Genomic DNA, 21,399 nt, shown 5'->3' on the forward strand with positions numbered 1-21,399 from the left:
CCATAACTGACTGAAGACATGTGGAACAGAGTCATAGGGTCCAGAACTGACTGAAGACATGTGGAACAGAGACATAGGGTCCATAACTGACTGAAGACATGTGGAACAGAGTCAGAGATTCCAGAATTGACTGAAGACATGTGGAACAGAGTCATAGGGTCCAGAACTGACTGAAGACATGTGGAACAGAGTCAGAGATTCCAGAACTGACTGAAGACATGTGGAACAGAGTCATAGGGTCCAGAACTAATTGAAGAAAGGGGAACAGAGTCATAGGGTCCAGAACTGACTGAAGACATGTGGAACAGACTCATGGGGTCCAGAACTGACTGAAGACATGTGGAACAGAGTCATGGGGTCCAGAACTGACTGAAGACATGTGGAACAGAGTCAGAGATTCCAGAACTGACTGAAGACATGTGGAACAGAGTCATAGGGTCCACAACTGACTGAAGAAAGGGGAACAGAGTCATAGGGTTCAGAACTGACTGAAGACATGTGGAACAGAGTCATGGGGTCCAGAACTGACTGAAGACATGTGGAACAGAGTCATGGGGTCCAGAACTGACTGAAGACATGTGGAACAGAGTCATAGGGTCCAGAACTGACTGAAGACATGTGGAACAGAGTCATGGGGTCCAGAACTGACTGAAGACATGTGGAACAGAGTCATGTGGTCCAGAACTGACTGAAGACATGTGGAACAGAGTCATGGGGTGGAGAACTGACTGAAGACATGTGGAACAGAGTCATAGGGTCCAGAACTGTCAGTCTCTGTGGTTGAAATCTGTGCAGGAACGCGTATCTCAGACCATTTACCGGTTCTGTTTACAACTTCGATCCCTTCCGCAGGAGTCGAATCACGTGCCCCAGCGCGCCGTCTGCGTTCAATTAACCCCTTGACTGCCTCACAGTTCTCTGATGTTTTTAATGCTTCCCTGATCTGTAAATTAGAGGTGAACTGTGCTTTTAGTGCTGGTGAGCTTATCTCCATGTTTGACTCGACATGTACACTAATACTGGATTCTGTTGCTCCTTTTACGCTTAGACGCACCAAAGTTCTCTCAGAGCCGTGGCTCACTCGTGCTCTCAGACGCACCTGCAGGCGTGCAGAGAGAAAATGGAAAAAGGATAAACTCCATATCTCCCTAGAAATTGTTCGTGCTTGCCTTTCCGACTACCAGACGGCAGTCAAAGCAGCCAAAACAGAGCACATTTCTCTGTTCATCTCCAAAAACAGCCATAAACCTCAGGTTCTTTTGAATGTCCTCAACTCGATTATTAATCCCGCTGTGATGTTTCTTCTATTGTGCCATCGACTACTCTCTGTGATAAGTATCTGCTCTTAGGCTAGCCCACACTAATGCTACCCCAGATCCTGCTCCTGTGCCTTGCTTTCCTCGACCACTTTGAGCCTGTATCCCTCTCTTCTCTCTCGGATGTAGTCAATCACCTGCGGCCGACAAACTGCACCTCAGACAGCATTCCCTCTCGCTTCCTTAGAGATGTTTTTGAATCAGTTGGAGCAAGTGTTTTATTGCTTATAAATACCTCTCTTAGCTCAGGATGTGTCCCAGCTGCCTGCAAACATGCAAACATGCCGTGGTGCAGCCACTACTTAAAAGGAAAAATCTCGATCCCTCCATTCTCGCACATTTTAGGCCCATCTCCCAGCTACCTTTTTTATCCAAAGCCTTGGAGCGAGTAGTCTACGCCCAGCTGCAGTCGTTCTTAACCACGCATGGCATCCATAAAAAGTTTCAGTCTGGCTTCAAACCCATGCACAGCACTGAAACAGCCCTTTGAAGAGTTTTTAATGATCTGCTCCTAGCAGTGGCGGTTCTAGATCACTTTGAGTGGGGGGGCTGAAAAGACAGTATGAAGTAATTGTGCATAAGAAAACAATGCAATACAGTTATTGGTATTTGTTTCATTACACATATTTATTTCAGATACTTATAGTTACAGTGTTTACGCTCTAATGCAGGGGTCTCCAACCTTTTTTAGGATAAGAGCTACTTTCAAAATATAAAACAAGTCGTGAGCTACTTTTACTCATCTTTTGTTGTTTTTTGCAGTGTATATATTTAGCACTTTTTAACATTATTATATGCAGGGGTGCACATAACTTGTTTGCCCTGGTTCTCAAAGGAGCACCTGGAGATGTTGCTTGGTGCTCATCCTTAAAATGAAATAAATAAACCGGTCTTTATTTGCCAGACACACGGCACTGAACACACGGAGGTGAACACAGAACACACATGCAGAGGTGAACACAGAACACACATGCAGAGGTGAACACAAGACAACATTAGCAAGACCAGTAATCCTACAAGCTGTCATCACTACCCTCCTGACTGTTCTCCTCACTGTCTTCCTCTCTGTCAGACATGGTAGCTGATGATGTAGGCCTACTTCTTTCACTCTGGTTGAGTCTGTGATTATCTGCTTGCATCCACAAGTCAACAGCTGGGTTTGGGTCAAAAGTCCAGTTTTAAAAGGATATGTTTGGTTACTGTCCTATAGTATACATTGGAATGATTTCAAACCTGTTTATCCCAATAATTATAAAGGAGTGCCTTGGAAATATGTGTTTACATAAATTGTGACCAAACTGTTTGAACTTAGACTAAAGTGAAATATCTAAACACTCAGAGTCCTTTACCTCACTGAGCTGTAGTTATCAGTCTCTCGGTCTGACTGGAGACATGCGCACCTGCGCACCAGTTATGTGCAGCCCTGATTATATGCTACCTTTACCCTCTGTGTGCCGTTTGGGTCTGTGGGACCCGTTTGCAGTGTTTACATGTATGTAATTTAATTATTGTAACCTGCTTTATTTGGGGGGTGGACCTCACATCCTCTAGGGGGGTCCTCACATCCTCTAGGGGGGTCCGGGGCATGCTCCCCCGGGAAGATGTTTTTAAATGTTGAAGTTAAATGCATCAATCTGGTGCACTTTGAGCACAAAATGAATTAATGGATACAGCTCTCAACACGCGATGAAAGAGAGCTGTATACTTTTCAATAATCCAGACAACTTTGGAATGTGATTACAAACAATAACAAATCATTTAAACTTGTTTATTCTTATCTTATGTTACCTAGTTAGCATTCTTTCTTTTTATTTATAAATATTTTACTAATCATTCCCCTTTTAAACTGTTTTTAATTTGTGTTACTGTCTTATAGTACACATTGGAATGATTTCTTACTTTATTTTTTAGGTGTGCTCTCTCTAATGGGTCCGACTAGAATTACAAATATCGTTAGTTCCACCTATTCCGTCAGCCAAGAAATCGTTTAATCATAATCATCATCATCATTTTTCCCCCCCCGCCCCCCCCAGAACCGCCCCTGTAGTCAGGGCCGCGATCCCTCCTTACGCACGCCGGTGCCAAAGCAACAGACACCAGCTGTAGTGACTGAGTCCACGTCGTCCAGCAAAGCCGATCCCCGGGGAGTTGGACGGCGTCCTAAGCGTAGACCCCGGGGGAGGGTCTCGCCGACCTGGCGAGTTACGTAGATATTTATATTATTGTATGTCTGATATTTTAGGAGTATTTTAGAGTATATGGAGGGAGAACAGCAGGGGAGAGGCTACCACGAGTAGGAGCTCTCGTCCTAAGTTGTGGGTTGGTTAATTGCAGTGTGTGTGCCGTGTGTGTTGAATATTGCCGAGTTGTGTGCCTCCGGTAGAGGGTGTTCGCGTGCCGTGTTCTTTGCGTGGTGTGCTGTGTTAGAGCTATTTAACTAGCCCTGGGTTGAAGTGTGTAAAGTGGGCTCCACAGTCTAGCGGGGGTTTCTTGTGTCCCGTGGACTCGCTTCCTCTCTTGTTCTCTCCTCTCCTCTTATCAATGAACTGTTGTTATAATAAAGATTGTCATATATTTTGTACATAGCTGTCTCTGTATTTATTGGAAGGTTCTGACAAAGTGGTAGTGTTTCCTGCCACACCTGAGCGAATCCAACATATATTACATTTGTATAGTTGGACCCGGCACTGGTTTGACCTACTTATCGATGACGTTTTGACGCTTGACCAATCAGTTGACAGCTTTATGTCTTGAAGCAGTTAGTTATTAAAAACTGAGAGGACACACCTCCTCTTCCTGTGTGTGTGTTTATGCCCAGAAAGCGACGCAGGTTCTGGTCCAGGCTCTCGTCTTCTCACGCCTAGACTATTGCAACTCCCTCCTGGCTGGTCTACCTGCATGTGCCATCCGACCTCTGCAGCTCATCCAGAATGCAGCGGCTCGCCTGGTCTTCAACCTTCCTAAATGTTCCCACACCACGCCGCTCCTCCGCTCCCTCCACTGGCTTCCGGTAACTGCTAGAATCCACTTCAAGACACTGGTACTTGCTTACCATGCTGCGAATGGATCTGGCCCTTCCTACATCCAGGACATGGTTAAACCGTACACCCCAGCGCGTGCACTTCGCTCTGCATCAGCCAAACGACTCGCTGCACCCTCGCTGCGAGGGGGACCCAAGTTCCCATCAGCAAAAAAACGTGGGTTTGCTATCCTGGCTCCAAGATGGTGGAATGAGCTCCCCATTGACATCAGGACAGCAGATAGATTACACACCTTCCAGACTGAAAACTCATCTCTTTCGACTCCACTTCGAGCGATAGAATTATTGACAAAGCACTTATATACTAATAAAGGACTGGCTTATCTAAAGCCAGTTGAGTAGCACTTGAAATGTTTTGCTCTTTGAAACCTGATGTACTTATATGATTCTGTTTTCTTCAAGGTTGTATCTTCTTGGTCGAATGCACTTATTGTAAGTCGCTTTGGATGAAAGCGTCAGCTAAATGTGATGTAATGCACCACTTGTTTTTTCTGGTAATGTTGTGTTTTTCTTGTGGACACTTAATATAACCCACCTTGTATGAAGACATTAAAATGGCTGTCTCATAATATGTATCTCCTGTTTTGTGCACAGTAACTTGTGTATTTGTTTATTAGGAGTTTAGCAGAATACCATTACTGTGTGTGCACTGCCCTCCAGTGACCAAAGACAACAACTGCATCCATTTCAGAAAACAAATATATCATTACAACTATATTTTATTTTGATATAACAACAATTAAAAGTGAATCTTAACAGCCGAAGAAAATAGCAAATGATACCAAAACATGAGTATGACTAAAGAAGCCAAATAAAAGTTAACCGCGTAATATTATTGATTATTCTTTAGGATAAGATATAACTTAATAAACCCCAAAATAAATGATTCCTTCAGAGATTGCTCGAAAATCACCAACACAGCATCAGAAAGGAAAACAATAGTGTCGAAGTGTACAATGAGTTATATACTGTGTACATGAGCAGCAGTGTGTTTAGGCATTAAACATTGCATAAAGTACAGTCTTAATAAAATCCCAAAATAAACAGCACATTTTAAAATATAAACATTTCATTAGAGTCACAATAAAGGTGAGCGAAATGTCGTAGAAATAGGAAACTATGATAGAAAGTAATAATGATCACAATATTTACAGTATTATTTGCACATACAAATAATTATGATGTTTTGCCACATGTGCATTTCTTCCTTAATATAAAGTTGTTGTTTTTTCTGCTTTTGTTTTGACCATGAAATGAATATGTTTAGAAAAGAAAGAAACAAATCCATTCACTACTTTATTCTACTTTACAATTGCTCTCCCTGTGCTGCTGCAACGTCCAAATGTCAAAGAAAAAAGGGTCATCTTATCTTAGACCCCGTTTACACGAGGACGAAACGGGTTGTATCCGCATAGTTTTTCTTGCGTATAGCCCTTTCATTTACACGAGGCCGTAACAAAACGATAGGAACGGACCCCCCAAACGATAACGGGTCCCAAGGTGGATAGATTTGCAGACAAAACGCTCTGGGGGGTCAATAGGCTCCATCTGTGGTCTGTACGCCTCTATACGATCATTTCCTGATAACGATGAAATAGCCCCGCCTCCCTCTCCCCACCTCTCCTGCTCAGAGATCAGCTGCTGGGCTGTCAGAAGAGGGAGAGGAAAAGAGAGGCTCCGTTTATTATTATTATATTATATAGAGTCGTTATCAATTTGTTTTAAAGTTTAATAAGACCTCTGACCGGCAATTTTCTAATTTTGTCCGGAAGATTTTACTTTAACGGACATGTTGACCGGCGAATTTTTTTTTTACAGAAACTCTGCCGCACGGTCCCCTCGTCCCTTGAAGATGCGGAGAGGTGGGTGTTTATCATCTGCTGGTGGACTAACCGGAGAGATATGCAGCAGGAGAAAAATCCTCCGCCATTATAACAAAACCCAGGATCTTGTTGTCGCTGACACATAGATGGAGTACTCGAGTCCTGGACTCGAACTCGGACTTGACTCCTACTCTCCCTAGGTGACTCGGACTTGGACTCGGAAAGTGGGGACTTGAGAGTGACTTGGACTCGTGAATTGGTGACTTGACTACAACACTGACACAGTAATGATCCGTAAAGGAGCGCTCCCTTCCTCAGTGCTGGGTCGGAACAAAGGGTAGATCCTGGGCCTCGCCCCAAACACTAGTATTTTCCTCAGAAATGATGCACCTTCAAAGACGCACCCTGTAAACGAGTAGATCTGAGCCCTCGTGTCCACGTTGTAGAAAGAGATGAACCGTTCTTCAAAATCTACAAACACCCCGACCTTCTGGAGCTTTGTAATCGAAGGCAAATGGACCGGAGGATTGGAGTTAGCCTGGCATCGTCCCCAATACAACCCCAACGTCCAGCATCCGTTTTCTGGAGTAAGAGACCAGTGGACACTTTTCCTGTTGATGGACTCTCTCACCACTCCCACTTCCCATCCTGTCAGTCCTTTAAGGGATACTTCGTAGTAGATTTTCCCGGAGGAAAACCCCTCATTCCCAAGGACGAAATGGAGCGAGTCGAACCTTTTAGGGTTGTCGCTGATGTTCCTCTTGAAGACTCCATCCCAAACTTGTGTCGCGTCCTCAGAGACGATAAGGGAAGGGTGAGCTGTGTTGGGATCCAAAGTCACCTTTACTGCATGTTGCTCCTGGATCTTACCAAGTTCATCATCAAACAGGGTTTGCTGTTCTTCAAAGGCCTCCTCTTCCGTATCCCTCTGAAGGACCTCTCTGATAATCTTGTCCATGTGTTCGTTGAGCGTCTCCTCGATTTTAGCCACCGCTCTCCAGACTTTCTCTACTTGCAGGAGACTTTTGCGTTCTGTATAGCGATGCCTTGTGTTTGGTGCAGAGGGGATGGATGGTAGGTTCTGCAGGAGTCGAAATTCGTCCTCTGTCTTTAAAACTTCTTCCATCTTCACACTCGTCTAACGGAGTTCTGCGATCTCCAGCCATAGCTGTCTCTTTAGTGCTTTATCCCTTTGCTCTGCAGCTTCCTGCTTCTCCTCCAAAACCTCCATCAGCTTAGCTTTTTTACTGAGAATTGCAGCAACCATACCAGCGCAGACCTGGTTCACTTCCACCTTAGTTTCCTCCACCTTCTGCCTACTTTCCATCATCACGTTTTCTACCCTTATAACCGTGTTGCATTTATCTGATATAGCGTCGGCTATAGATGTTTTTGCACCCTGCAACATAGTTTTCCTCGCCTTAAACTCTTCCTCCAAAGAGACGACGTCATGCCCCACATGGTCTTCCTTCAGGCACACGGAACAAACGCAGCACTGGTCTCTCTTGCAGAAAGACTCCATCACTTTGTTGTGCTTCCTGCAGACCCTTTCCTCCAGGGAATCCACGGGGTTGATCAGCTGGTGCCACTTTAACTTCTGCACGGTGGGATGGGGCTTCAGATGAGCGTCGCAGTAAGAGGCCGAACAACCCAGGCAGGATTTCACAGCCTTACGCCTCCTATTCCCCTCGCAGAGGTCACAGGGCACGTCTCCAGGCCCGGCCGGGGATCCTCCATCCTCACCTGCTTTGGAAAATTAAAGACTGTTTTTTTTCGCATACATTTTTTATTTAGCACTTTCTGTCTGTCTGTACCTGCCAGTATATATTCCTTGATTAAATGATTGTGATTATAAGTCATCCTGTCTGCCTGCTGAATCTGGAAATGAAGACATTTCAGAATGTGATGATGTTTTGAAAAGAATATCAAGGACCTTTTTTCATTTTTTTTTCACTTTTCTTGTTTTAACTGCGGTCCTTCCAAATAAAGTAAAATTATTCAGATCCAAAACTTTTTCAATAATGATCACTACATTTTCTCAAAAATAAAAAAACATTTCTTTAAAACGGGTTCAGTATGAAAACATAAGATTATTTTAAAACAGGAAAACATACCTTCATCAAAATACTATAATCTTTAAATCCAAGGCAATGAAAACATTTAATTTTGTTTTTATTCTAGACGAAAACAATTCCAAAAACAAATTAAATTCTTTGTAAAATACAAATTCTGAACATTTTAGGAATTTGAGTCACCTGCTTGTTTGGTCCTCTTGGAAATCTCCAACATGTCTCTGAACTCGACGTTGACTCTCAGTTTGGGGGCTGTGAGGAAGGTTTCTTGGCACAGCGGACACTGGATGATGGCCCCGGAGCTCCAGCAGCGGCTGATGCAGGCCCGGCAGTAGTTGTGTCCACAGGGAGTGGAAACAGGCTCCGTGAAAACATCCAAACAGATGGAGCACAGAAACTCCTCTGAAATGTTTGCAGAGGCCATTTCTGCAGGGGAAAGACAGAGGAGAGCATGGGCGCGGGAAGGGGGGTGCTGTGGGCGCTGCAGCAGCCCCTAGCGGCAGGCAGGGGGTGCGGAGCTCCCCTGTCTGAATTTTTATTTGACGGTTATTGCTGCTCCCGCTGTGCATAATCTGTGTAATATGTAGCCACTAAATTCCACATTGTTGGTAAAATAATATTTTGGCCTGCCCCGAATGCTTTATCTGTAGCCCCGGACAATTCTACCTCCATCCATCCATCCATCCATCTTCTCCCGCTTATCCGTGGTCGGGTCGCGGGGGTAGCAGTTCCAGCAGAGAGCCCCAAACTTTCTTTTCCCTGGCGACATCAACCAGCTCTGACTGGGGGATCCCAAGGCGCTCCCAGGCCAGCGAAGAGATATAATCCCTCCACTTGGTCCTAGGTCTACCCCTTGGTCTCTTCCCAGCTGGACGTGCCTGGAACACCTCCCTAGGGAGGCGCCCAGGTGGCATCCTAACTAGGTGCCCGAACCACCTCAACTGGCTCCTTTCGACGCGAAGGAGGAGCGGCTCAACTCCGAGTCCCTCCCTGATGACCGAACTTCTCACCTTATCCCTAAGGGAGACACCAGCCACCCTGCGGAGAAAACCCATCTCGGCCGCTTGTATCCGCGATCTCGTTCTTTCGGTCATGACCCATCCTTCATGACCATAGGTGAGGGTAGGAACGAAAATGGCCCGGAAGACCGAGAGCTTTGCCTTCTGGCTCAGCTCCCTTTTCATCACAACGGTGCGGTAAAGCGACTGCAGTACCGCTCCCGCTGCTCCGATTCTCCGGCCCATCTCACGCTCCATTGTTCCCTCACTCGAGAACAAGACCCCGAGATACTTGAACTCCTTCACTTGGGGTAAGGACTCATTCCCTACCTGGAGTGGACAGTCCATCGGTTTCCTGCTGAGAACCATGGCCTCAGATTTGGAGGTGCTGATCCTCATCCCAGCCACTTCACACTCGGTTGCGAACCGATCCAGTGAGTGCTGAAGGTCGCAGACCGATGAAGCCATTAGAACCACATCATCTGCAAAAAGCAGTGGTGCAATCCTTAGTCCACCGAACTGCAGACCCCCTCCCCCATGACTACGCCTCGAAATCCGATCCATGTATATTACAAACAGGATTGGTGACAAAGCGCAGCCCTGGCGGAGGCCAACCCTCACCGGAAATGGGTCCGACTTACTGCCGAGGACCCGGACACAGCTCTCGCTTTGGGAGTACAGAGATTGGATGGCCCTGAGTAGAGACCCCCTCACCCCATACTCCCGCAGCACCTCCCACAGTAACTCCCTGGGAACTCGGTCATACGCCTTCTCCAAGTCTACAAAACACATGTAGACCGGATAAGCGTACTCCCAGGCCCCCTCCAGGATCCTTGCGAGAGTAAAAAGCTGATCCGTCGTTCCACGACCAGGACGGAATCCGCATTGTTCCTCCTCAATCTGAGGTTCGACAATCGGCCTGACCCTCCTTTCGAGTACCTTAGAGTAAACTTTCCCGGGGAGGCTGAGTAGTGTTCTACCTCAATAATATAATACATTAACCATGCTTTACGTGAACCTCATCATGACACTCGAGAGGACGGTAGAACTGTAATTTCCTGTGTTCAATGAATGCAACAGAGGCAAGACACCAGACCAATCAGAGAGTTGCATGGAAATAAAAGCGTGCTTGTGTCAGAGCCATATAATAGAAGAGTTACGACAACGGAAGTCCAAAAACGGTTATCGTCACGTGGTTCATGTAGAAGAGGATCGTTCCCCGGAAGTTCATGGAGGGCAATGTGAATGCATTGATAACAGGAGATAGAACTACGATTTTTGGTAATTATTAGTGAATAAAGGTTTTGATTTGCAATATTTATACAACAAATCGATATGTGTATGTATTTACATCAATATGTTTTAAAAAATAAAATAGAATTTGCTAATATTAAGTGATAATATTAGGATTAGTGTGAACAACTAGTTGACATGTTAGGCTAACAGTGCCTTGTTAAAGAGCCTGTTGCTGTTTATTTATAGCTTTGAATTCTTTAAAACCAATATTATCTTCTTAAACTTGTATGGTAGTCAGGAGCATCACTTTCTAATGTTTATTGATACATTTAGAGGGAGGGGATCTAAAGTAATGCTTTAAAATTCAGATTAGATTAATGTCTACCATTTTCTTAACGTCATGGTAGTTTCAGTAACCATGGTAATTGAGGACACAAGTTATCTAAATGACTAATGTCATCTTTATGGCTTTCAGAAAGGACAGGAGACCGACAGGTGACTATCAAAGGACTAGCAGCAGCATGATGATGATGTTAAATGTGTTGTTTTAGGAACATCCATTGCAAATACATGGAATTCAATAAACATTGAATAGCATATCATGCAGTTTGTCTGTGCCTTTTCCTCCTTGTTGTCCTGGTTTGCTGTGCTGCCTCCTAGTCGCCACCATGGTTTGCTGTGCTGCCTCCTAGTCGCCACCATGGTTTGCTGTGCTGCCTCCTAGTCGCCACCTTGGTTTGCTGTGCTGCCTCCTAGTCGCCACCATGGTTTGCTGTGCTGCCTCCTAGTCGCCACCTTGGTTTGCTGTGCTGCCTCCTAGTCGCCACCTTGGTTTGCTGTGCTGCCTCCTAGTCGCCACCATGGTTTGCTGTGCTGCCTCCTAGTCGCCACCATGGTTTGCTGTGCTGCCTCCTAGTCGCCACCTTGGTTTGCTGTGCTGCCTCCTAGTCGCCACCATGGTTTGCTGTGCTGCCTCCTAGTCGCCACCATGGTTTGCTGTGCTGCCTCCTAGTCGCCACCTTGGTTTGCTGTGCTGCCTCCTAGTCGCCACCATGGTTTGCTGTGCTGCCTGGGGATGCTCCAATCGCTCAGAGAAAGGAGTACGAATGTACAGCTTCCCCACTGACACAGAGCGGAGGAAGCAGGAGCAATTTCACGACAAACAGCAAAAAAATATGTGATTTATATACAAACACTGCATTTGCACTTTTTCACAAAACGAAAACCACACCATTGGGAAAGCTTAATGTTTTGTTTAATACAAAAAACAGGGAAAGGCTTGAAAAACACTGAGAGTTGAGACTCAGGGTGCAGGGTGAGGGTCTCAGTGCAGGTATTCAGGCTCCATTGAATCCCCCTCTGGTTCTTGTGCTGAAAGAGGGAGTAACAGACAGGAGAAAGGGTTATACACACCTATATAGCACACCTATTGGATGGGAAATTGCCTTGGGGAGATAAGGTGTGGTCTTTGTTCCCAACTGAAGTTATGGAACTTTATTATTTGTGAGTTTAACAAAGTATGACAAATGGCATCAGTAACAGATGTGATATGAATTTCTATAAAGTTGTCTCACATTCTTGGTCATATTTTATATACAGTATGTAATGAGTGTAACATGTCCAGTAAGTATAAAGTGTTTCCTAATACTGTGTATTCAACCACTATGGAATATGTATGTGGGCAGACAAAACTGAGTTGTTCTGTGTGTGAAGTAACCTCAAGTCACTCCGCAGGCACATTTTGATGCAGACCAGTTTGTCAAGACAAAAAAGGGCAAGACTAGGCTGAGAGCAGAGGCTATACCCACCATCTTCGTGCATCGCCCTGTGGTCAAAAAGAGAAGGGCCCCTGCACCACGATTCACCCCGGGACCTGTATCTACAAAGCCCATAGCTCATGATCACAGCGATAGTGTGAAAGGTGACACAGGTATAATAAGTATGAACTCTTAGAAACAAAAGTAATATTTCTTATTTTTAAGTGGTATAATATTTTAAATGTTCGAACATTTACAGTGCCATGTCTTCTACTTACATTAGTCTCAAAGATTGAGGGAAGAAGTGAAGGGATCACTGCCCTCCACCTGCCAGAGGAGCGCAAACAACAAAAACAAGCAAGGTGTCCCGTCATGTACCTGGAAGTTTGGGTTGGCAAAATGGAGTAAGAGAGGGACTTGAAAAACCTTGGTGGCTGTCTACTCATGTTGTTACAGTTGTCTTGGTTACAGCTCTCAAGTTTTTTTTTGTGCCATTTCCACATCTTTAGAAAATATGAAAAAATGGAAGTGAAATCAACCTCTTCTCTGGAGAACAAACTTCGATTTCTCTGTCTTGTGAGTTTGCAGTCTTGCAGTTTTGCTCCTCCACCTGTAACATCACTGCCCCTCCACCTGCCATACAGTAGGTTACTAACAAGATTACTTATATAATACAGTGATAGAATACATGTTTAGTATGCTTACTTATATAAAACAGTAGTATTAAACTTACTTTGTGTTTTCACTCTCACTTAAGTCCCTCTCCCTTTGCCATCAATCCAAAATCAGCTGAGCTGCAACATTATACACACAGGTAATAATCAACATAATCACAAGGACACAATATGGCTCTGCTAAAAACACTCACTCTTACACGCACCAAAGTTATATTTATCTAATATTTAACTCCCTCCACCCCCGCATACAATCCCGTTTAGAAGCCCCTCTTCTCTAATTCAACAACGTTGGACGAAATGACATTAAGAGAACGGAATTTACAATTAAAAGGCTGTTCAACGTGTGTTGCTAACTTGCTTCGGTATCCTAGCTTGATCTGTTATCTGTAAACGTTCCCTACATCTACTAATTTAGGGATAATCCACTGACATCCTTTAATACACATGTTCAATTGAATCAGATGTACTGATAATATCCGCAATATAAATCTTTAAACTTCTTCTTACCTTTAAAAGTCCGTCACGAACGGTCTATTATGCTGCAACTCCACAGCTCTGCTAGCCTTGGCGCTAACTTCCGGGGAACGATTGAGAGGCTCCACGATCCGCCATTGCTGTACAAAAGTGGTCCATTGGAGTGAACGGAGATGTCATAACTCTTCTATTATATGGCTCTGGCTTGTGTCATTCAAGCTCGGCTCTCTCTCTCTGTGTGTGTGTGTGTGTGTGTGTGTGTGTGTGTGTGTGTGTGTGTGTGTGTGTGTGTGTGTGTGTGTGTGTGTGTGTGTGTGTGTGTGTGTGTGTGTGTGTGTGTGTGTGTGTGTGTGTCAGTGACGTGCGGTGAGGTTCATGGCTGGTGAGGCACTGACTCTTTCTTTTAAATTTGACCATAATCGAAATATTCGGTTATTTTCAAAAGCTTTTTTAGTCTGATGCTTCAATTCATTTTAAACAGACCGTTCAACAAAAGGATACCCACAATCTAAATATTGGATTGTTCTTTCTTAGTAAGATCCCATTTTCATTACAATTGTGGTCTTACCTTGACTTGAAGATGAAGTCCATGCTCTCCTTCTGGACAACAATCTCTATTACTTTTTTGTAAAAGTCCTCCTTATCTTCCTGTAGTTTCAAAAGTCTAGTTTGTTGTTCTATACCGTCTCTGCGTAGAATAACAGTAGCAACAAGAACCTGTGGGCTCACGTGCGCCCCCTTCAGTGCGGCAGAGGTTATGGCTGCCTCTCCAGGTGCTTTTTTCATTGCCGTTGTATGATGAGACCAGCGAGCCTAAATATCATATATACGTGAAATAAGTTATTTAGAGACTATAGATGGCGAGGATAAATGTAATAAAGGGATCTACAAACATTACATTGGTGACCTACAGTGAGATGGTGCAGGCATGCGCTTAGGGCCCGCTTTCCAGCCAGTTTCTGTGGGGTGACGCATTCTGAGGTGAGGCAGAGCTCATCTGTGCCTCACCTCACCCCACAGTAACTGGCTTGAGCGCGCTCACAAAATAAGTGCCCGCGTTAAATTAGTGCCCGCGCTCCAGCCAGTTACTGTGGGCTTACGAGAGGCAGAGCTCGTCCCTGCCTCACTCCTCATCGCTACTCGTAGTTGTAGCGGAGCTCGGCAAATTTGATGATTTTGACTATAAAAAGCGATTGGAATCATAGGCTACAGAAATCACATTTACAACACAGATCAGTGGAGACATTTTATTATTATTACTATTTAGTTTTTCTTTAGTTGTTTTTCCGTTACATTGGAGTATGAGTATGACAGGTGAGGCTCTGCCTCCCCTGCCTCCACTGACTGCACGTCGCTGGTGTGTGTGTGTGTGTGTGTGTGTGTGTGTGTGTGTGTGTGTGTGTGTGTGTGTGTGTGTGTGTGTGTGTGTGTGTGTGTGTGTGTGTGTGTGTGTGTGTGTGTGTGTGTGTGTGTGTGTGTGTGTGTGTGTGTGTGTGTGTGTGTGTGTGTGTGTGTGTGTGTGTGTGTGTGGAAATAGCGCATTTAGTGTGTGTGAGAGAGAGGGACCGGTGCCAGCAGCGAGTAGCATGAAGCTGCAGCGTCGGAGACGACACTTGTAGAACCACACACACAGGTCCCGCGTCACGAGCACACACACAGGTCCCGCGTCACGAGCACACACACAGGTCCCGCGTCACGGCGGCACGTGACGGAGCACGTTCACATGAATGTGAACGTCAACGCAGAGAATGTGAGTAATGTGAAGTGCTTTTACAGTTTTATTTGTTTAACATTAATAACAATTCCGGTGTCTTGAAATGAAGTGTGATTAGCCAACATTAACTATGATAGTGTTAAGGCAATACAAACAAACATCTGTTTGCTTATGATAGCTTCTAACCGTATTAAAGTCTCTAAAAACAACTATTCGTTAGCTATAGCTTTCGGCAAAAGCATTAGCAAAAGCATTAGCTTCGTTAGCATATTTGATCATTTGTTTAATGAAACTAGCGTGATTTTGGCAAGCCCAACTAGGTGTCATAGTTGATTAATTGAATCACTAATTACAGTAATAGTGTGAGTAATGTGAATCATGTTTTTTTTTTTTAAGTTAACAACTATTCTGTTGTATTGAACAGCCATACAAGCAACAAGTGCTAAATGTCATCTGTTAGCCTATGATGACTCGCTGCAAAACCAACTGTTAACCATTTTGTTTATTTGTTTAATGAAACTGTATGTTATGGTTATGTTATTTGACAGAGGCTTTTATCCAAAGTGACTCACAAAAAACATAAAATAACCATAATTAACATTAGAATTTCAATACACATAGTTACATAGTCAAGTTACATTACTTATTACACTTTTAACAGGGTAATTACTCATCTGTAACCTACTACATTTAAAAAAGTAAACTTCCCAACCCTAATGATTAATTATAGTCAGCTAATTAATTAAACTTCAACGGATGACAAAAGCATGTCAATATGTCCACTACATTAAATCAGCAGTAGCCTAAGTTCTGTCTTCAGTGTAAATGCTTCTTTAATAGTCATTGTATTACAATTTGAATTCATTGTAAATAATCTTCACTGTGCTGACTGCCTGTTTACCGTTTATCAGACAGTGTCATCATTTTGACATGTTTTGTAATATTGCACGAGGTGTTTTAGTCAGTTATGTCGGCCTATTATGTAGGTTAGAATCTGTCGTGTCAGAATCTAACAATTAAGCCTAATTTATGTCTGTCTGTGAAATTGTTTCAAAATGTTCAGTTTGACCAATTAGGCTCTCTCTTTTTCAAGATGCATATTACAATCCGAGAGGGGAGATCCTTGCCGGACCTTCAACGGTGCACGACGTGTTGCAATGACTTCCACTGCCCGTTCTGTGTCTCTCGTTTATTCTCTCCAACAAAACACTGCAAGGTGAAAAGCCATCTCGAGAGCCACTTCCAGCGTGCAGTTCTCCATGAAGGTAAAGTTAGCTTACATTCTCTTGTGAAATGCAAATGGAGTTGCAATGTGTCTGCATTAAAAGCAGCCTAAATGTTATGATCAGTTCCATTTGAGCAATACATCAAAACAAGTCCTATGATTTGTTTGTGGTGACCAGTTACTTGATCCAGATGTTTGGTATTCATAATTTACACTTTTAAATAATATGATCACAAAATAATAATACTACAATTCTATGTTCTTATGTTTAAGGGTATACCATTCACAGATGTGGATTAAATTGCCGACCAGACTATCATTTTCACTGCTGCTACTGCCAATCCATGCATACTCGCAAATCTGGCTTTGTAAAGCACCTCGCTTTGTGCAAGGCAAAGCACTCTGCCATAACCCCCATCATCCCAGATCCAGCAATCCCCATCATCTGCACATCATGTACAAATCATCATGTGACGGAGAATACTTGGGGTTTATCTATCAGTCATGTATTTAATGTTATCTTTTTTTGATGTTGATTTTAGGGCTTGCCACGCCAGATCTGTGGAAATGACTTCAGGATTTTTATGCTTATGGTAGGGTATCAGTTGGCACGTTTGCAGGCTTCTGTAAACATTGTAAATATAATGCTTTGTTTTCCATCTTCTCTGTTCCAGTACACTCTGTCCATTGTTACAAATGCCGGGTTTCAATTCCAGGAGGTTAGTTTAGGATTTGTATTTACTAAAGAAGTAAATGCCTACTTAAAGTGTTGCTTATGTTGCATCATACTGTTCATGTTGAAGAAAAATGATTTATTGTGGACATTGTGAATCAAAAATGGTCTTTGTCACTTTCTAATTTCATTCAGAGGGACATGCCTTTGATTAGGAAGTGGTGGTGTCTTCTTCTCATGGAGCTGTTTGAAATACAAGGGTATGAAAGCCCTTAACAATATGTGTGTTTTGATTTAAGTAACACTTTATTTTGAGGGTCACTTGTAGATGATCTATTATATTAGGTTAACCATGTACAGATCAGTAGACCATCAGTAACAAGAGCTGTAAGACTCTGGATGGCAATATCTGTTGAGATTATTAATGCATATCAATTGTGCACCAATGCCTTAGCCTTTCCCTATGCAATACTTTAGATGACGTCTTGTTCTTATTGTTTCAAAGGCATGGCCAAAGGTTTGCCTTTTGGACTCTGGAGGCCAGAAGCTTGCTGGAGGGAACCCTTCAGCCAATATTCAGAGTGCCACGACCAGAGAGGGAACAGCAGACCCCGCCTGACCCCCAGTGAAGAATCAGCAGACCCCGCCTCACCCCCAGTGAAGAATCAGCAGACCCCGCCTCACCCCCAGTGAAGAATCAGCAGACCCCGCCTCACCCCCAGTGAAGAATCAGCAGACCCCGCCTCACCCCCAGTGAAGAATCAGCAGACCCCGCCTGACCCCCAGTGAAGAATCAGCAGACCCCGCCTGACCCCCAGTGAAGAATCAGCAGACCCCGCAATACAAATAAATAAAAATGTATTCTGAACTGAAATGCCTCTCGGTCAAACTGCTTGTTTATCTTTTGCAGGCTGGTGCATGAACACACTAACAGTTGTTTTTCAGTAATCTAGCACCTCTTCGAAGACAACTTTGATTTATTAATAATAATAATGAAACGAGAATTATGATACTGTAGAAGGAACAGTGTTTAACAGTGTTGTTTTCTTTTGAATAATAATGAAACGAGAATTATAAACATACCCAAAACTAAATTAACAGTGTTGTTTAATATACATATAAAAGACTATATTTTTGAAATTCATTTTTGAAATTCTCAACTAAATTAACAGAATATACATATAAACATTCATGTGAACGTGCAACAGAATATGGTTCCCGTCACGTGACGCGGGACCTGTGTGTGTGGTTCCCGTCACGTGACGCGGGACCTGTGTGTGTGCTCGTGACGCGGGACCTGTGTGTGTGGTTCTACAAGTGTCGTCTCCGACGCTGCAGCTTCATACTATTGCCAGCAGCAGGGACCGTGTTGTTAGCATCTGGTTAGCTAGCTGCACTAACGGACATACAGAGCTGTTGTTGGTTCCACAACAAGCTGGAGGAGAGTCCTCTCCTCTCAGACTGAGGGGCTCAGGTGAGCTAAAGGACTCTGAGTGTTTAGATAGTTAACTTTAGTCTAAGTTATCTCAGTGGGTCTCAAACGGTTTGGTCACAAATTATTCAAAATATTATTTCCGCGGCACACCTTCATATGATCATTATAGTTATAAAACAAATAAGAGAATAAAGGAAAAACAGTTATGAAATACTATATGGCAGTAAAAAAAAGTTGTTATTAATAAAGAAGAATACAGTTTGAAAGGAGAGTGATTTGTAAAATGTCCATAAAGAAAAATAAATCTGTTTACAGTTCTGTTTCATCTGGGTGTTGAGAGATGTTTCCATAGAGCTCCTAATGTTGCTCTCAAAGTGCACCAGATTGATGCTTTCAACTTCAACATTTAAAAAGAGCATGCCCCCCGGACCCCCCTAGAGGAGGTTAGGTCCCCCCCCCCCCACTTAAATCATGTCCACATGGATAGGAAACTAAATACATTTACACACATCTTGTGTCCATATCTTTCTGTTTGGTGTTCATGCCACACCGTGCACGTGCATGCATCATCATGGTGAGAGATCTGGAGGTTGCTTTTTCTTTGCACAGCATGAAAGAAAGGCCAAATGAATGGGCTGTGATTTTAGTTTTTTAAGCAGAGGTCAATCATTTGTACGGCCCTCGGAGGATGTTGAAGAAATTGAAATGGCCCTTGAGAGGAAAAAGGTTCCCCACCCCTGTTTTAAAGGAAGACTAACGAAAGGAGGGCTTGAGCTATCTGATATAGTTAAGATTACAGAGTATAATATATATATATATATATATATATATATATATATATATATATATATAGCACTATTCAATATACCGTAGTACTTGCTTGGAGTGTATTCAGGCAGGCATGGCGTGAAACTCAAAAAGTGGCAGCATGGTTACAGACATGTTTATCATCACCTCAGATTTCAATGCGATTCATATCAAATGAATGATTCTTGGTTTTTGTTGGGAAACAAAAACAATCTAAATGATTCAAACATAAACCTTTGGTTGATCATCATTTTCAAAAAAAAGTCAAACTTCTTGGGTTTTTCCTTTGTGTGTTATTTGATTGAAGAGGTACTGGAAAGCCCTCAAATGACTCTGACATAAGTCCAGCTGAACAGCAGGATACACACATTCATATAGTGCATGCACCTGCTAAGGGAGAACAAGGTTCACACTCACACTGACCGCCATGCAATCAGGAGCAAGTTAGGGTTCATTCTCTTTGTCTCTTGGAGTTCAGGAGAGCCCAACAATGATGGAAATGAAGACTGTCCACACCAACTACGGTTTGGATCACACATGGAATGATTTCCATTATTATTCTTATCACTCAGTTCGTGCATCTGGCTTGGCTTGTGTTTAGCAACGGAGATATGACATCTTATTGAACCAGGTCACTGCTCACCTGTTACTCTGTTAACGTGCCTTTGGCCACAAGACACAGATGGACACTCACTGTGTATGAAAGTCCTGTTTGTGATATATGCAGCATAATAGTTCACTTTGTTAGCAAGGAAACAATGCATTCTTCAGACACTTTGACAGCACATCTCCCCTTTGAAGCCAGTCTCCTGAACTGTTGCTGAGCAGCAGACAGTGCAGCCTCTAAGTTAGAGAAAAGTGCTGAATGTTTCAAATGTAGCTTAGTAGCCATTTAGCATCAGGGTACAAGGCTTTGCTGGAGTGACATTAAGAAAGTCAAAAGAGTCAGTCTGGAGTGCAGAATGTTTGAACATGAGGCATCATTTCTCTTTATTCTGAGAGTCTCATTTGAAAGATGCTTTCTGTTAAACCTATTCAGCAATTGTTGCTCAGCAAGATCTCCTAAATCAGAGCTGCGGTCTGTTCCTATTCAGGGCCATAGAAAGGCCTTGTGGCAGTCGTTTGACTATTCCCCTGTACATTATGCCCACACATCAAAACACATCTCTGCTCACTGTTATCAGAGCATTCGTATTGTACCATCTTCCTGATTGTATTGTATATTGTTTATTTTTGTGTTCCTGTGCCATGTTTAGAGCTTTAGTAAAGTGCAAGTGCGTTTTCAGAAGGAAACACTTGTGTGCTTTGGAGCTACATGCTGTAATGTAAAAGTACCTGTTGGGCCTTGTAGCCACTGGAGGGCAGCAGAGGAGCAAGTCAGAGCGACGATGAGTTGTGAATGAAAAGAAACACGAGACACAAAGCAACAAGTCTCCCTGCCTGAAATGAATACATGATGTTTGATACGATATATCCACACAAGCTTTTGCTCTGTTTTGCCTAATGTTCATCTTCATTTTGCACAAGCTGGGAATTATTATCTGGTGGCTCAATGAACTGTTTACAAAGCTTTAGTGTGAAGACAGTAGTCTTTTTAAAAACAAACGCAACATAAGAGTTGCTCAAACACCAATTCAATACAACATTAAAGAAGGTTAAAAACCAGGCTTACTTTGACAGAGTAATAGATCCTCCTGGCTCCATCCAGGAGGGGGAACGCTCATACTCAGCTCTATGGATTAAACACAGAAACAGATGTTATAAAGAATAATAAGAGCTAGAAGAAAGTGAGCAAACGTCCATAGCCAGTTCCCTGGGTTGCTCGGCTGGTTATGAGCACTTCTGCAAAACACGTACAAGTTGCTTCAAAACGATTACAATTTGGAGTAAAACACCATATTAAAAACACATTGCTTGTAACAGACCTGGGGCCTCATTTATAAACGGTGCGTACGCTCAAAAGATGGCGTACGCCAGTTTCTACGCACTGTTTGCGATTTATATAAAACTAACTTGAGGGGAAAATGTGCGGTCCTCCACCAGGGGCGGACTGGCCATCTGTAGAATCTGGAGAACCACAGAACGGCCGGTCCTCAAGGGCCGTTGAAGGCCGGCCGGCCCTTTAAAACGTCATCATTTAAGTTGCGCTGAC

At 43.4% G+C, this 21,399-nt stretch overlaps 1 pseudogene; it reads right to left on the reverse strand.

Annotated features, from left to right (window-relative positions):
* Window positions 1-5,057: 5,057 nt before the first annotated feature.
* On the reverse strand, window positions 5,058-21,053 carry LOC117558012 (annotated as a pseudogene).
* Between the last annotated feature and the right edge of the window lie 346 nt (window positions 21,054-21,399).

This window comes from Gymnodraco acuticeps, unplaced genomic scaffold (genome assembly GCF_902827175.1).
Source record: "Gymnodraco acuticeps unplaced genomic scaffold, fGymAcu1.1, whole genome shotgun sequence".
Lineage (NCBI taxonomy): Eukaryota > Metazoa > Chordata > Actinopteri > Perciformes > Bathydraconidae > Gymnodraco > Gymnodraco acuticeps.